This window comes from Ovis aries, chromosome 7 (genome assembly GCF_016772045.2).
Source record: "Ovis aries strain OAR_USU_Benz2616 breed Rambouillet chromosome 7, ARS-UI_Ramb_v3.0, whole genome shotgun sequence".
Taxonomy (NCBI): Eukaryota; Metazoa; Chordata; class Mammalia; order Artiodactyla; family Bovidae; genus Ovis; species Ovis aries.
In genome coordinates this window covers 36,056,403-36,074,972 of record NC_056060.1, presented here as the reverse complement: position 1 = coordinate 36,074,972, position 18,570 = coordinate 36,056,403, and the positions used below count along the sequence as shown (strand labels likewise).

Here is an 18,570-nt window from a genome sequence, read left to right as displayed (position 1 = left end):
TTTAATTTAGATTTTGAGCCTTGATTAAAGACATTAATGCTCATAAAATTATTGCTATTAAAATTATTAAACTGCCAAAGTTGCAAATTTAACCTCACATCTTATGTGCCACAGTACGACTTGCGGCTCTAGCAAAAGGTTCATATACTAAGATACAGAATCAAGATATAGGGGCTTCCCAGATGGCTCAGTGGTAAACAATCTGCCTGCTAATGCAGGAGACATGGGTTAGATCCCTGATCCATGAAGATCCCACATGCCAAGAAGCAACTAAGCCTATGCGTCACAGCTTTCAAGCCTGTGCTCTAGAGCCCAGGAGCCGCCACTACTAAAGCCCCTGCACCCTAGAGCCTGTGTTCCGCAACAGGAGAAATTACTGCAATGAAAAGTCCACATACCACACATGGCAACCTAGCGAGCAGCCCCCCGCTTGTCACAACTAGAGAAAAGTCTGCAAGCAACAGTGACCCAGCACAGCCAAAAAATTAAAATAAATACAAAATTTAAAGAAAGATATAAAGGTGTTTCTTAAATTAAGAACTGATCATTCATTAGATATAAGTATAAACAGAACCACATGCTTTATTACTTTGCTCACTGTTCATGAAACTTTAGCCTTAATCACATATGTTCATGTTACACACAATTTCAAAGGAAGCTGCTTTGTACCCTCTCATCTTTTTTGTACATTTTTCCTTTCTAGAATACCCCCATCTGCCTTCCCAGGCAGCCTCGTGCTTCCCCATTACTTCCTAGAGCCCCTACAAGCTACCTTTATAGCCTGTCCTTCCTAGGCAGGATGCTCCAAAATTATCTGTCCCTGTCATATAAAACTCCTAAATGCCCCACAATGCAGAAAGTGATAAGAAAAACAGTACACACTAATCAATTAGTACCTGGAAATGATATCCCTATGAGATTTTCCCATGTAGTATCCTATGGGTAGAAAAATATTTGGGGAGTAAGGAAGCTCAGATCTCTCCAATTGCATAATTTTTAATTCCACTCCTAGAGGTGACTCTTGCTAATTACAAGTCAGTATTTGTTACTCTCCTAGTAAATATGAGCAAAACTCCATGTAGGTTCAAACAGAGGCTTGAATGCAAAACTGACCTCTGTCAAATTTGAAGATTCCATTGTCTTGCCTTTAATTATCAAAAAGGCAGATTGAAAAAAAAAAGGCAAACATAGCTGGGAAGCAGATGCGAAGAGTCACTGCTGGCACAGCAATGGTGTCATCTTGTAGGACACACCCTTTAACTGAACTCAAAGTGCTGCCTAGTACTCTTTGGTTCCTCCCTGAGCAGATGACACACAAGACAAGAAACAGACTTCTGTGAAGTTCTCACATGTTTGGCATGCTGGTATCAGGACAGAGCTGCCTAAGACTGCTCTGCTCTGGAGTTTTGAGGGTGTTGAGCACATGATTTATAGTAAACGGGAGTGAGAGAGACAAAGCAGAATTGTTAAGGGGACGGCCCAAGAGAGACAAAGAATAATGCTCCCCAGGCTTTTTTAGCCTTTACTAAACTGCTCAGAAGTGTCAGGCAGGGTGTGAGCTAGAATGCGCTATACAGCTTTACTCATATTTATTATCTCCAGAAGTTTTCCTCATGGAATCAGGAAAGGCTATCCAGAAGGTTAAGGAGAATTAGAGAAGAGGGAGGGGAAGGAAAATGAAACACCACTTGACACAAAGATCCCATTAAACTTACTTTTCTTAGGTATAAGCTAATAGGTTAAATATCTGTGTCGTTTTCCCAATGCTCCTGGGATCTTATGCTGTTTGTGTGCCTTTGATATGAAAATGTAAGCTTTTTCATGGTGCTTTTACACCCTATTTTCCTTATTATGGTTCATTTGGGTTTACTAGTATACTCCTAATTTACCTTTCTTAACTTCTTTTCTATTATAAAACCTTGGGGGAGAGGGAAGGAAGAAATGCTCACAGATCATGTACTATGTGTCTATACTCATCTAAGTTATTCATATATGTTCATATTCATATTATCTCTGTTATACTATTTTATAGGTAGGGAAACTAAGGCTGAGTTTACATAATTTGCCTAAGGTGACTGAGTCAATAAAGACCAGACTGATTATTCAAGGCCGAATCAACTCTGAAATCAAGGTTAGTTCATGGTCTAGTAAACGGTCTTACTGCTGAATGCACGGTCCCTTAATAAGATATGAGAACTGTTGAATATAAGAAAATAAGCTAAACACTCTACCTGATGACTCATTTCAAAATTTCAGATACTTTCTATAGTAATACCATGAAATCTTCCAGACTCAACGATGGTTAAACGGAAGGAAGAACTAGAAAGACCAGAGTAATCATGGTTTTCAGCTGTTTTATAATAATTTTGAACCTAAAAAATATCTATACTAATTTAGAAAAAGAAAATACTACTACTGGGAAGAAGGAATACAAAGAACAAAGGACTTAGAACTTAACAGGAGATCTAGGTCTTCATTGATAAAAATGGAGAGACAGGAAGTAATGAAGAAATAGCACCTTAAATCGATTCCTGACAAGACCAATATAAGAATGATTTTATAAGGTATTAACTCAGTTTATACCAGAAAGCAAGGAGTTTGCATTAAGATATTCTACCAAGTTAGTTTCCTACTTTATTCCTTCTCTTAAAGTTAATCACAATGTAAATTTCTCTATGAGTTATACAGTCATTACTGTACTCTTAACAGTTTGATAAAATTTGCAATTCTCTTTGGCATATTTTGATTAAACTTTCATGGTAACCAATGTATTTACAAGTAGAAACTTCCGTTCAGAGCATGTTAGCATAGTGGTGAGTAGCAGGAGCTCCAGCAGCCAATTTCTGATCCCAAAATATATTTGCTGTGTGACCTTGGGCAAGCTACCTGTCCCCACTAAAGCTCAGTTTCGGCATTTATAAGATAGGTAACAGATCTATCAGACCTATCGAACAGATGTAAGGCTTTTTTGGTAAAGATTAAAGAAAATGATCCAGGGACTTCCCTGGTGCTCCAGTGGTTAAGATTCCACCTTGCAATGTAGGAGACATGGGTTTGATTCCTGTTTGGGGAACTAAAATCCCACATGCCACGGATCAGCTACTGAGTCCAAGCACTCTGGAGCCCTCGGCCATAATTAGAGAAGTCTGGGTGCTGCAATTAAGACCTGACACAGCCACATAAATTAAAGAAAGAAGCTATTTAAATAAATGTCTGCAGGATTTTCCTTAAAATAATTTGAAAGTAAGGAGATGAGTGGGAGTTTATAGAAGATGTAAGAATGGCCATGATCACTGAAGCTGGGTGAATAATACATGGAGGGTCATTATGTTACTTTCTTAACTTTTTATTAGGAAAAAAATTTTAAATATACAAAAAAACTTGTAAATGACAGCTAACTTTTTAATAATCTTTATTCATCATTTTGAAAGTCTAGATAGTGGGTAAAGCATTATACATACATTATTCTAGAAACAAAAAATATATATAAATACACATACACACATTCATTTAATCCTTACAACACTTAGTCTATTAAGGCTGCAATAACAAAATACCAGACTGGGTATTTTACAAGTTCTTGTAGGACCCTCTTTATGATTTAAAGCTGGAGCATCCTCACATGGTGGGAGGAGTTAGCAACTGGGAGTCATTTTTATAAGACACTAATCCTACTAATGAGAGTTCCGCTCTCATAGTTTAAGCACCAACCATATGCCCTATCTACTAACACCATGACATCCTGCTATTTGGATTTTAAACATACAAATTTTGGAGGGGAGGACACACAAACATTAAGACCACAGCAAACACTATTTAATCCCACATTTTACATATGTACAAACTAAGGAACAGTGAGGTTAAGCAACTTTTACAAGGTCACACAGTAGAGCAAGGATGAAACCTAGGCAAGACTGCTTCAGAGCATGTGTTTTCAATTACTATTAAGCATATTACATGGAGAATAGAGAGCCATATTATTAAGTCAATCAACTCTGTAGCCACGAAGAATCTTTGCCCGAAGAAAAGTACAGTTGACCCTTTAACAAGGCAGGGACTATGTTAGTACTGTAGTAGGTATTCACTGGGGAAAAAAAAAATCTAAGTATAACCGTACACACCCAGTTTAAACTCACCTTGTTCAAGGGGCAACCAGTATATACATGAAATCCCTGTGAGACAGGAAAGGGCCAGGGCACAACCTTTAAAAGAATGATAGCCATTGAAGACATTGAAGACCTGGTGAGAACCAACCAGGTTCAAGATGGTGGATAACTGACTTCTAGGCCTTGAGCCTCAGTATACACTCCTACAATATCAATACATCTGCAAATTAAATGACACACCCATAGGCACCATAACAGTTCCAAGGCTGGCCATAATGGCCAAAAAGTAGATGGTGACCCAATTCCTGGAAATCCCCAACCCTTTTCTAAAAGAGTTGGAATAATCCTCCCACTCAGCCTATAAAACTGCAAACCTCTATAAAAACTGACAACTCCCCTGTGCCCAGGGGCCTCTCATTCTGTATATGGATGGCCCACATTCTGTCTACGGAGTGTGTATTTCCCTGAATAAACCTTTTTTCACTTTACCATGGCTTGCCCTTGAATTCTTTCCAGTGTGAGGTCAAGAACCCCCACAATAGGTGGCCATCCTAGGAACTTGCCTAAGACCTGGGATGTGAAAATCCTCTCATGCCCCACTTTCTTTCCTGCAATACCTGCCATCTGCTTTTCAAGTTGCCAAACCTAACTTCAGCCTTAGAGTACATTTTAGAGCAATGTTTTCCAGCATTGGCTACACATTATAATCATCTAATGGGCCTTTATAAATTTGGAGACCAAAGCTGCTGCTCACGTGAATTAAATCAGAATCTCTGGGGGGTGGGAGCCAGGTATAGTAGGTTTTAAAGTTCCCCAGGTGATTCCAATGTGTAGCTAAGGTTGAAAACCACTGTTTCAAATAAAAGTTTTGCTTTTTAATATACAAATAAGTACTAATGGATGATATTCTACCCTGTTACAATTCTGGTACCTAATGGAGGAAAATCATAGCTAGCACTTAATGACCCAAGACAAAAAATTGAACACAGAATTACCGTATGATACAGCAATTTTATTCCTACATATGTTAGAAAGAAATTTTGTGGCCACACAAAAACTGGTACAGCAATGTTCAAAGCATCATCATTCATAATAGCCAAAAAGTAGGGAAAAAAACAAGAGGGGGATAAAGACGTCAGAGTAGGAGGACACTGAGCTCACCTCCCCCCACCCCAAAATACATCTACAATTCTCAAGGAAAATTGCTGGAAATCCCTATGCAACGAAAGCTACAAGAGAGATCTCCATTTAACAGGGAAGGATGGAAAAAGGCATCAGGTTGGGATCTATATCCTGGGAAGGATCCAGAAGAGAGAGAAGGTCTGCAGGGGCAGACTCTCGCCATGGGAAATGGGAGGGTCAAGAAACAATGTGGGTATCTCAGACCTGTGCACAAAGGAGACAAGCTCTACTGGCTACAGAGAGAACCAACAGAACAGAATGAAGAGCTGGAGAAGCCTAGACTCTACTCAGAGGAATGGACGTGTACTGGCTTGCCAGCAGTCAGGGTGAAGCGTCTTGCATGGTGGCTGCTGCTGCTGCTGCTAAGTCACTTCAGATCCTGAGTTCAATAGGCAGCAATAAAAATGCTAATGAATTAAGAAAGATTATCAGTAGAAATATAGGGTTTAGGAGGCTCACAGATCATCTGGAAGATCCCCTGGAGAAGGAAATGTTAACCCACTCCAGTATTCTTGCCTGGGAAATCGCATAGACAGAGGAGCCTGGCAGGATACAGTCCATGGGGTTGCACAAGAGTTGGACATGACTTGCAACTACACAACAACAACAACGAACAACAACCAATCAACGGAAACACAGGTCACTGCTACAAAGATCTGGAAAATATAAAGATGAACCAGTCAAAATAGATAATTCAACTGCTGAGATATAAGCAATCTAGAAGCAATGAATATCTGACTAAAGGACACAAAAACAAACAAGTGATCTGGAAGATAAAATAATGGAAATCATCCAGTAAGAACAACAAAAAGGCAAATGACAAGAAAAAAAGAAAGCAACATACAAGATCTATGGAAAATACAAAAATGTGCCAACCTATGAAATAACAGAGGATTCAAAAGGAAGAGAGAAGTAGACCAAAAATGTTTAAAGAAGTTATGGCTAAAATCTTCCCAAAGGAAACAGACATTCAGGAACAGAAGCACAGGGTTTCAAACAAGATGAATCCAAACAGACCCACACCAAGATATATCATAATTAAAATGGCAAAAGTAAAAGAGAATTTTAAAGGAGAAAGAAAAAAACAAAGTATCAGTTATAAGGAAAGTCCCATAAGGCTATCAGCTGATTTCTCTGCAGAAACTCTGCAGGCCAAAAGGAAGTGGCATGATATATTTCAAAGTGCTGAAAGGGAAAAATCTACAACCTAGAATACTCTACCTAGTAAGATTATCATGTAGAAAGGAGAGTTAAAGAATTTCTCAGACAAGCAAAAATTAAAAGGACTCAGCAATACCAAACTTGCCCTCAAAGAAGGGAAAAGATAAAACTATCACTACTGCCAGATGATATGAGTGACAAAGAATTGGTGCTTTCAAACTGTGGGGCTGGAGAAGACTTGAGAGTCCTCTGTACAGCAAGGAGATCAAACCAGTCAATCCTAAAGGAAATCAACCTTGAATATTCATTGGAAGGACTGATGTTAAAGACTCAATAATTTGGCCACATGATGCAAAGAGCTGACTCACTGGAAAAGACCCTGATGTTGGGAAAGACTGAGGCCAGGAGGAGACGGTGTGACAGAGGATGAGATGGTTGGATGGCATCACCGACTCAGTGGACATGAGTTTGAGCAAGCTCCAGAAGATAGAGAAGGCTGGCGTGCCACAGTCCATGGGGTCACAAAGATTTGGACACGACTTAGCAGCTGAACAACGACGGATATCTATACAGAGAACCCTTACTCCTTGTGTGTGCTATCATGACCAACTCTGCAACCCCATGGACTGTGACCTGCCAGGATCCTCTGTTCACGGAATTTTCTAAGCAAGAAACTGGAGTGGGTTGCCATTTCCTTCTCCAAGAGAAAACTTAAGTCTACACAAAACTAGTTATGTACCGGAACTAATAAATGAATTCAGGAAGGCAGCAGGATAGAAGATTAATAGAGATCTGTTGCATTTCTTTACACTAATAATGAAATATCAGAAAGAGAAAGCAATAAAAAAATTTCCATTTAAAATCATATCAAAAGGGAATTCCCCTGGTGGTCCAGTGGTTAGGACTCTGTGCTCTCACTGCCAAGGGCCTGGGTTCAATCTCTGTTTGGGGAACCAAGTTCCCACATGCTGCAGGGTGTGGCCAAAACAATATCCCTAATTATTAGAGAAATGTAAATCAAAATCACAATGAGGTGTCACCTCACACCAGTCAGAATGGCCATCATCAAAAAGTTTATAAATAATAAATGTGAGAGAAAAGTGTGGAGAAAAGGGAACCCTCCTACACTGTTGGTGGGAAAGTAAATTGGTGCAGCCACCATGGAAAACAGTCTGCAGGGTCCTGAAAAAAATAATGCTACCATACGATCCAGCAATCCCAGTTCCTAGGTATGTATCTGGAAAAAATGAAAACTAATTCAAAAAGATATATGCACCCCAATTTCACAGCAGCATTATTTACAATAGCCAAGACATGGAAACAACCCAAGTGTCCACTAACAGATGAATACTTCAAGAAGATGTGGTATGTACATATATCATGCAATATTACTCAGCAATAAAAAAGAATGAAATATTGCTATTTGCAGCAACATGGGTGGACCTAGAGATCATGCTTAATGAAATGACAAAGTGAGCAAGACAAATACTATATGATATTGCTTATATGTGGAATCTAAAAAATTATACAAATGAATTTATATACAAAATGGAAACAGACTCACAGACACAGAAAACAAACTTACGGTTACCAAAGGGGAGGGAGGGGGGAGGGACAATTAGGAGTAAGGGATTAACAGGTACAAACTACTATACATGAACTAGATAAAAGAACCAGGATTTACTGTATAGCATAGGGAATTATAGCTATAATCTTGCAATAACCTATAGTGGGATATAATCTAAAAAAGAAATAACTGAATCACTATGCTGTACACCCAAAACTAATACAAATATTATAAATCAAGTATACTTCAATTCCTGGAGGAGGAAATGGCAACCCGCTCCAGTATTCTTGCCTGAAGAATTCCATGGACAGGGGAGCATGGCAGGCTATAAAGGGTCACAAAGAGTTGGACACGACTTAGCAACTACACACATACTTCCATTTTTTTAAAAAAGGCAGGGAAAAACTCAAATGTCCATACAATGGAGTATCATTCAGCCATAGAAAGGAATGTTACATGCTATAACATGTTGTCGTTGTTCAGTTGCCAAGTAGCGTCTGACTCTTTGTGATCCTATGGACTACAGCATGCCAAGCTTCCTTGTTCCCCACCATCTTCTAGAGCTTGCCCAAGTTCATGTCCATTGAATCAGTAATGACATCCAACCATTTCATCCCCTGTCACCCTCTTCTCCTTCTGTTTTCAATCTTTCCCAGCATTAGGGTCTTTTCCAACGGGTCAGCTCTTTGCATCAGGTGGCCAAAGTATCTCCTTGCAGCCCATGGGAGTCTTCAGTCCATGGGTGCTGAAGAGTCTTCTCCAGCACCACAGTTCAAAAGCATCAATTCTTCAGCGTTCTGCCTTCTTTTATAGTCCAGCTCTCACATCCATACATGACTCCTGGAAAGACCACAGCTTTGACTATATGGACCTTTGTCAGCAAAAGTGATGTCACTGCTTTTGTCACTGTCTAGGTTTGTTATAGCTTCCTGCCAATAAGCAATCATCTTCTAATTTCGTGACTGCAGTCACCATCTGCAGTGATTTCAAAGCTCAAGAAGAGGAAACCTGTCACTGCTTCCATCTTTTCCTCTTCCATCTGACATGAAGTGATGGGACTGGATGCCATGATCTTAGTTTTTTTAATACTGAGTTTTAACTGGCTTTTTCACTCTCTTCTTTCACCCTCATCAAGAGGCTCTTTAGTTCCTCTTCACTTTCTGCCATTAAAGTGGTATCATCCACATATCTGAGGTTGTTGATATTTCTCCCAGCAATCTTGATTGATTCCAGTTTGTAATTCATCCAGTCCAGCATTTTGCATTACGTGTTCTGAGTATAAGTTAAATCAACAGGATGACAATAAACAGACTTGTCGTACTCCTTTCTCGATCTTAAACCAGTCAGTTGTTCCATACAAGGTTCTAACTGTTGTTCTTGACTCGCATACAGGTTTCTCAGGACACAGGTTAAGATGGTCTGGTATTCCCATCTCTTTCAAAGTTTTCACATCACTGCCTTGTCATGGCAAAGGAGCTCAATGAAGCTAGGAGCCATACTTGTACAGGGCCACTCAAGACTGATGGGTCATAGTGTAGAGTTCTGAGAAAATGTGATCCACTGGAGGAGGGAATGGCAAACCACTCTAGCATACTTGCCATGAGAACTCTGTGAACTATATAAAAAGGCTATAACATGTATGAGCCTCAAAAGCCTAATTCTTACTGAACAAAGCCAGATACAAAAGGCCCCATATATTGTATAATGCCATTTATATAAAATGTCTAAAATAGATAAATCCATAAAGGCAGAAAGTAGATTGGCTGTTGCCAGGGTAGGCAGAGGTGGGACCGACTATCAACAGGTATGGGGCTGTTTGGGGGTAATGGAAATGTTCTGGAATTAGTGGTGATGGCTCCAGTCATATGAATATGCTAAAAGCCACTAAATGGTATACTTTAAAATGGTGAATTTTAACTTATATGAATAATATCTCAAATTTTAAAAAAAAACTGAGAAAGTCTTAAGAGTAGAGAAAGACCATGAGAAAGAATAGACTAATGAAAGAAAAAAGTTTGAGTAGGAATTAAAAGGAAGACAGGAAGGAAAACATTAATTTTGTAGCTTTTCCTATACTAAACAAACTAGTCTCTGCCACAGTGTAAAATCTAAGTTAGAGATGTAGTTAAAATAATATATGACAGCAGCTAGAGAGTAGGCACCACTGAAATAAAAAGTATATTTTACATTAAATGGATCACCTTTCTTTTCCAGTAAGAAAAATGGTTGGAAAATGACAGAACAACCATGTTAAGAATACATCTTATAGCCTTCTTCATTAACTTCTTCCTTCCAATTTCTTGAAATTCTGAAAACTTGTATTTCTGTATTTTTAAAAGGAAAAAAACTTCAAGTTTTACTTCTTGTAATGAGAGAAAATTACTTTAAAACTGGTATTCCTGGCTATTATTAATAACTGTGCAATAGGAAGCGAAACCTAAATAAGACAACAACCAATGCATTATTTACATGCTGCTGCTGCTGCTGCTGCTGCTAAGTCTCCTCAGTCGTGTCCGACTCTGTGCGACCCCATAGACAGAAGCCCACCAGGCTCCCCTGTCCCTGGGATTCTCCAGGCAAGAACACTGGAGTGGGTTGCCGTTTCCTTCTCCAATGCAGGAAAGTGAAAAGTGAAAGGGAAGTCGCTCAGTCGTGTCCGACTCTTAGCTACCCCATGGACTGCAGCCCACCAGGCTCCTCCGCCCATGGGATTTTCCAGGCAAGAGTACTGGAGTGGGGTGCCATTGCCTTCTCCGTATTTACATGCTAGTATATTTTAAAACGCTGATTTTCTGGAAAGACTTAAAATGGTCATTACAAAAGGTTAAACACTATTATTTCTATCAATAAGTCTTAATGCTACATTAAAAATACGTATAGTTTAATATCAACAACCTCAGATATGCAGATGAACCACTCTACTGGCAGAAAGTGAAAAGGAACTAAAGAGACTCTAGATGAAAGTGGAAGAGGAGAGTCAAAAAGCTGGCTTAAAACTCAACATTAAAAAGCCAAGATCAGGAGAAGGAAATGGCAACCCACTCCAATATTCTTGGCCTGGAAAATCCCATGGACAGAAGAGCCTGGCAGGCTACAGCCTATGGGGTCGCAAGTGTCGGACATGGCTGAGCAATTAAGCACACAAACACACTCATCTCTAAAAACCCAGTTCCAGAAGTCCGTTGTGGAATTCAGGATGTACGCACCACAGGCTTCCAAGAGGGGGCGCTCAATAGAACTCATCTATTTGATAAGCCAGACCATGTGGATAAGAGTCAAGAGCCTAACATATAGTTTAATACATAGTTGTGGAGTTTGGAAAAAAAAAAAAAAAAAGCCAGGATCATGACATCTCCTCTCATCACTTCATGGAAAATACAAGGCAGAAAAGTGGAAGCAGTGATGGATTCTGCATCCAGATTATCTGGCCATTTCAATTCTTACTCCTATACAATTAAAGTTTAACTTGAACACTATTTAAGAAGATGAAATGTTGATTAAGAAAATCAAAATTCTCAAAAGATAATGAAATATATACAAGAAAAATTAAAATATCCCTCTTCTCTGGCCTTTTCTCATTTTTATCAATTTAGAAGAAAATCACAGATAAAGACAAAAATACCTTAGTGCCAATATTATTTATAATGTTAAAAAATTCAAAGAGGTCTATATAACCAATGATAAGAGATCTCATTGAAAAAGTATGGTATAACTACATGATGGAATGTCATTCAGCTATTAAAAATTATTTTGAAGAAGTAATATTCTTCCATGTTTAATTTTAATGAAGTATATACACACGGTTTGAGGTATCAAATAGCTCTACTGCAGTAATAAATAGCAGTTCCCCTGACCTCCCTCTTCCTCCAAACCAATTCCTGCTCCCAGGACTCCAGAGAAAAATTTTCAACAGTATTAGTTGTTTTAGTATTTAACTCCCAATCTCTAAATCGTGCTTATGGTGTTGTTTCTTGATATTTGTCAATTTTGGGTATCACCCACTGACTTTCTACGATGAAGATATTTAACTCTTATATCTTCCCAACTCCTCCCAGTGTTCATGTTTATCCTCACATTATAGACTGGCTGGCTCATTAAATTCTTGACTGGAAATCAAGTCTTAAGCAGTGAAGAAATCTGTTCAACTTTGTCCCACTCACACATTCAGTTCAGTTCAGTCACTCAGTTGTGTGCAACTCTTTGCAACCCCATGAATCGCAGCATGCCAGGCCTCCCTGTCCATCACCAACTCCCGGAGTTCACTCAAACCCACGTCCACTGTGTTGGTGTTGCCATCCAACCATCTCATCCTCTGTCGTGCCCTTCTCCTCCTGCCCTCAATCTTTCCCAGCATCAGGGTCTTTTCAAATTAGTCAGCTCTTCGTATCAGGTGGCCAAAGTACTGGAGTTTCAGTTTCAACATCAGTCCCTCCAATGAACACCCAGGACTGATCTCCTTTAGGATGGACTGGTTGGATATCCTTGAAGTCCAAGAGACTCTCAAGAGTCTTCTCCAATACCACAGTTCAAAAGCATCAATTCTTTGCCACTCAGCTTTCTTTATAGTTCAACTCTCACATCCATACACGACTACCAGAAAAACCATAGCCTTGACCAGACAGACCTTTGTTGGCAAAGTAATGTCTCTGCTTTTTAATATGCTGTCTAGGCTGGTCATAACTTTCCTTCCAAGGAGTAAGCGTCTTTTAATTTCATGGCTGCCATCACCATCTGCAGTGATTTTGGAGCCAAAAAAAATTAAGTCTGACACTGTTTCCACTGCTTCCCCGTCTATTTGCCATGAAATGATGGGACTGAATACCATGATCTTCGTTTTCTGAATGTTGAGCTTTAAGCCAACTTTTTCACTCTCCTCTTTCACTTTCATCAAGAGGCTTTTTAGTTCCTCTTCACTTTCTGCCATAAGGGTGGTGTCATCTGCATATCTGAGGTTACTGATATTTCTCCCAGCAATCTTGATTCCAGCTTGTTTCTTCCAGTCCAGCGTTTCTCATGATGTACTCTGCATAGAAGTTAAATAAGCAGGGTGACAATATACAGCCTTGATGTACTCCTTTCCTAACTGTTGCTTCCTGACCTGCATACAGATTTCTCAAGAGGCAGGTCAGGTGGTCTGGTATTCCCATCTCTTTCAGAATTTTCCACAGTTTCTTGTGATCCACACAGTCAAAGGCTTTGGCATAGTCAATAAAGCAGAAGTAGATGTTTTTCTAGAACACTCTTGCTTTTTCAATGATCCAGAAAATGCTGGCAATTTGATGTCTGGTTCCTCTGCCTTTTCTAAAACCAGCTTGAACATCATTGTTCATATATTGCTGAAGCCTGGCTTGGAGAATTTTGAGCATTACTTTACTAGTGTATGAGATGAGTGCAATTGTGTGGTAGTTTGAGCATTCTTTGGCATTGCCTTTCTTTGGGATTGGAACGAAGACTGACCTTTTCCAGTCCTGTGTCCACTGCTGAGTTTTCCAAATTTGCTGGCATATTGAGTGCAGCACTTTCACAGCATCATCTTTTAGGGTTTGAAATAGCTCAACTGGAATTCTATCACCTCCACTAGCTTTGTTCATAGTGATGCTTGCTAAGGCCCACCTGACTTCACATTCCAGGATGTCTGGCTCTAGGTGAGTGTGAGTGATCACACCTTCTTGATTATCTGGGTCTTGAAGATCTTTTTTGTACAGTTCTTCTGTGTATTCTTGTCACCTCTTCTTAACATCTTCTGCTTCTGTTAGGTCCCTACCATTTCTGTCCTTTACTGAGCCCATCTTTGCATGAAATGTTGCCTTTGTATCTCTAATTTTCTTGAAGAGATCTCTAGTCTTTCCCATTCTATTGTTTTCCTCTATTTCTTTGCATTGATCGCTAAGGAAGGCTTTCTTATCTCTCCTTGCTATTCTTTGGAACTCTGCATTCAAATGGGTATATCTTTCCTTTTCTCCTTTGCTTTTCGCTTCTCTTCTTTTGACAGCTATTTGTAAGGCCTCCTCAGACAGCGATTTTGCTTTTTTGCATTTCTTTTTCTTGGGGATGGTCTTGATCCCTGTCTCCTGTACAATGTCACGAACCTCCATCCATAACTCATCAGGCACTCTATCAGATCTAGTCCCTTAAATCTATTTCTCACTCCCACTCACACATAGATGACCATAAAACCTTTCCTTCCAATAATGCTTTTTATTAATCCCAAAGAATCCACAGTTCCATGGAACACCAACTGGAAAATATAAGCCTACAGAAATTTTCTGCTTAATTAACCAATTATGTGTGAATAAAATTTCTTTTTAATTCTCATCTCAGAGAACTATCTCTAAAGGGAAATAAACCTCAGAGATCACCTAGTCTAACTTTTTTATGCTATGAGAATAAAGTATAATTCTTAGGCTCTCAATATACTACACAATCCTTACTGGAGAAGTGGCAGGGGTGGGGGTATACTTTTGGGAATTGACTTGATGGCAGCTGAGAAAGAAAAGGCAGAGGAGTGTGGTCATAAAATGGCAAGAGGGAACAGAGTCCAACTGAAGAGGGAAACTGTAGGCCAGGGCTGTCACAGGGAATGGGTAAAAAGTACCATGTAGCTATGGTGACCTCCCCAAGAGAACTGAAAACTCTTTGAGAGCAAGATGGAGAGCAAGGAGGAGTCAGCAGCCTACCTAGTCTGAAAGCACAGCAGAAAGGAACCCTGGTCCTAGAACATGTCTCTCTCAATACATACCACAAGCATTTTTCAAGCATCTGTTGTCAAGTAAAGGAACATATCTGATGTTAAGAAAATTACCTTTGTTTCTTTTGCAAATGTGTATTTCATGCTAAACTTTAGTTAGGATATGGAAAATAAAGCATTCTTCTCTATTGCCTCCAAATATATACAGTTTTCCATTTCACTTCAGTTTTCTAATTGTTTTATGCACATAAATTCTACCTCTCTATAGGATTATAGCCTTCCTAGACTGAGGCGAAGACCATCTGAAATGTTGTCAAGTCCTAGTTGGGTTGAATATAATTTCAGCTATAATTCTCCACTGACTAAACCTGCTACTTCCAGATAACGTGAGATACTTTAAAACACTGTGTTGAATGAGCATAATGTAGTGGTTCATAACACAGACTCTGATGTCAGATAGACCATGAATTCATTCTAGCTCTGGTACCCAAGCAATTTATTTAACCTATTCAAGTCTCAGTTTCCTCATTCATTAGGATAACAGTTCTACCAAGAGGGTTGTTTCAGAAATAAAGTTATTAATAGTTAAGCTACATAACATGCTTAGCACAGAGTAAAGACTCATGAAATAACGATTATTAATAAACTACCCATTTTCACTCATGTTATTTGTTACATCCTCCATGGCATCTGATTCCTGGTATCAGAATGTCTGAGAAGCTAATCAGAAAGCTTCCAGGCAAACTTAGCATCACAGCCACAATACTTCGATGGCTGTGGTGAATATTTCATTCAGGCTGTTGGAAGCCTTGCCAATCATCCCTACCTCACATGTGGTATCTCATGTCATGAATTATTAGGTGTCTGGGATGGCACCTAACAAAGTACAAGTATATGCACAATACAGGCTTCCTAGGTGGCACAGTGATAAAGAATCCTCCTGCAGATGCAGGAGATGCAGGAGACGTGGCTTCGATCCCTGGGTGGGGAAGATCCCCTGGAAGAGGAACTGGCAACCCACTCCAGCATTCTTGCTTGGAGAATTCCATGGACAGAGGAGTCTGGTGGGCTGCAGTCCATGGGTTGCAAAAGAGTTGGACATGATGGAGCATGCACACATACACACACAATACACTTAAGCAGCTCTTTTTTTTTGAAGACTCCTAAAGATGAAAAATGGAGGATAAATAGAAAAAATAGGAAAAAAGGATTATAGAGAATGAAGCAGAAGTTCAGATATGAACCATCACTTACTGCATAAAAGAATTTAGTTTTTCTTTAGATTTCATTCTTAAATTCCTTTTTTTAACATGGAACATTAGAAGTGCTGACACACAAGGAAGGAAGAAAATAAGAAAAAATGTTCACATGTATACTCACATGGTATTCCAGTGTGTACATTGGAATGTATGTAGTAGGCACATGGTATTCCAAAATACTCTAAACATTCTAGAGTAGGATAAAAAGAATCCATGCTCTGATTAGGAAATTTAATTCTTCCTGAGAGCACTTAGATGAGACGAGAGTCTTATTTAGTGTTAGGTTCCTACTTTCACTTCCTCTCTCAAGTCTCCTTTCTACTTCCTCCTACAGGAGCAACTGTATTCTTATACCAAGCCCTCCCCACTCCCTACCACCAAAAAAAACCACTATGCAAATATAAGAAGTACTCCTCTGAATCATATCTATTAAATATCTTGGTTTCAAAGACCACTGAAGCATATGATTCAAGACAGAAATAATACTGCTGACGGAGAAAGTACCACTAAAACAACTAATCAAAATGATCAAAAGTACACTTCAGTTTTACAGAAACATCTATTATAACTTAATTGCTTGATGTCCAACACCAAGTTTTCAAGTCTTGCTCAACCTTGGGATTTCCACAATTATACTCTAAGTAACCAGGATATAATCCTGGGAAGGAAGATCTAGATGTGATTGTAATCAATTACACTGACTATGTCTAAAAGAAAGGCTGAGAACAGAAACGGGATGATTTATAAGAAAGATAAGGAGGCTCAAGAATGCAGCATTCACTCCTGGGGAACAGAAAGACACAATCTGGCAGACATATCTATGGTATCTGCCAGGGAAATACCAAGTGTGAGGAGGGGATGACTGGCAAGGCTTTATCCTGCTTGAGTGAAATATTCACCTAGGCCATCCAAGTACTTTGGCCCTGATTCAAAGGTTCACTTAGATGCTTTTGGGTAAGCTTCTCAAATATTCTGATATGAAGAGTCAGATGCCACAGGTAGAAAACATAAGCATTCAAATCCCCAGAAAGGAATACTCCCCCACAGCAGACTGAATGGCATTCTTGTTTATACAAAAAGCAATACAGTATAGTGATTAAGTACCCAGTATTTGGAGGCACAATGGTTTCAAATGGTGACTATGGCTTACTCAACTTCTCTGTGCTTGTTTTCTCACTGATACTTCAAGTCCTGTGGTAAGGACTAAGTTAACTTACACGAAGAATTTAAAACCTTGCTAGAATGTAGTGCTCAGTAAAAGTATAATAATTTTTCATAGTAATTATGAAACATCTCAGGATTGTAATCTGGGAATTAAAGCACAATCAACTCTAAAACAAAAATTGTGATCTTAGACTATTAAAGAAGTGCCACAGGGAATTCCCTGGCAGTCCAGTAGTAAGGACTCGGTGCTTTCACTGCCAGGGCCTGGGTTCAATCCCTGCTCAGGGAACTAAAATTCCACAAGCTGCATAGCATGGTCAAAAAAAAAAAAAAAAAGTGCCACAATACAGACATGCAGGAATAAAACGTGTATGTATGCGTGTGCATGTGTACAGAGTAGTGAAGGTGGCTTTAACAGGCAGACAGGACATAGTTTGTGAAGGGCTTATCTACTATACCAAGAAATTTGGATTTTCTTTTTCTTTTAAAAATATTTCTATTTCTTTTAAAAATATTTATTTGGCTGCTCTGGGTCTTTGTTGTGGCATGCAGGGTCTTTCAGTTGCAGCATTCAAACTCAGTTGCAGCATGTGGGATCTTATTCCCTGATCAGGGATCAAACATGGGCCCCCTGCATTGAAAACATGGAGTATCAGCCACTGGACCACCAGGGAAGTCCCTGAATTTTATTTTAAAAGCATCAAGTTCAGTTCAGTCACTCAGTCGTGTCCGACTCTTTGCGACCCCATGAACCTCAGCATGCCAGGCCTCCCTGTCTATCACCAACTCCCAGAGTCTACCCAAACCCATGTCCATTGAGTCAGTGATGCCATCCAACCATCTCATCCTCTGTTGTCCCCTTCTCCTTCTGCCCTCAATCTTTCCCAGCATCAGGATCTTTATAAATTAGTCAACTCTTCGCATCAGGTGCCCAAAGTACTGGAGTTTCAGCTTCAACTTCAGTCCCTCTAATGAACACCCAGGACTGATCTCCTTTAGGATAGACTGGCTGGATCTCCTTGCAGTCCAAGGAACTCTCAAGAGTCTTCTCCAACACCACAGTTCAAAAGCATCAATTTTGGGGCGCTCAGCTTTCTTCACAGTCCAACTCTCACATCCATACATGACCACTGGAAAACCATTGCCTTGACTAGATGGACCTTTGTTGACAAAGTAATGTCTGTTTTTTAATATGCTGTCTAGGTTGGTCATAACTTTCCTTCCAAGGAGTAAGCGTCTTAATTTCATGGCTGCAATCACCATCTGCAGTGATTTTGGAGCCCCCCAAAATAAAGTCAGCCACTGTTTCCACTGTTTCCCCATCTATTTGCCATGAAGTGTTGGGACCGTCCAGAACTAACACCCCCAAAAGATGTCCTTTTCATTATAGGGGAATGGAATGCAAAAGTAGGAAGTCAAGAAACACCTGGAGTAACAGGCAAA

At 39.5% G+C, this 18,570-nt stretch overlaps 1 protein-coding gene across 8 annotated transcripts in view; it reads right to left on the bottom strand.

Annotated features, from left to right (window-relative positions):
- The window catches only part of SNAP23 (synaptosome associated protein 23), a 44,905-nt gene that overhangs the window by 23,117 nt on the left and 3,218 nt on the right, over window positions 1-18,570 (bottom strand). For 4 of the 8 annotated variants that reach the window (XM_060419134.1, XM_042253033.2, XM_060419136.1 and 1 more), the window contains exon 2: window positions 4,137-4,202. The exons of the other annotated variants lie outside the window; for them this stretch is intronic. The gene's annotated coding sequence lies outside the window, so the exon portion shown is untranslated. The remainder of the gene's footprint in view (window positions 1-4,136; window positions 4,203-18,570) is intronic. 8 annotated transcript variants of the gene reach the window in all.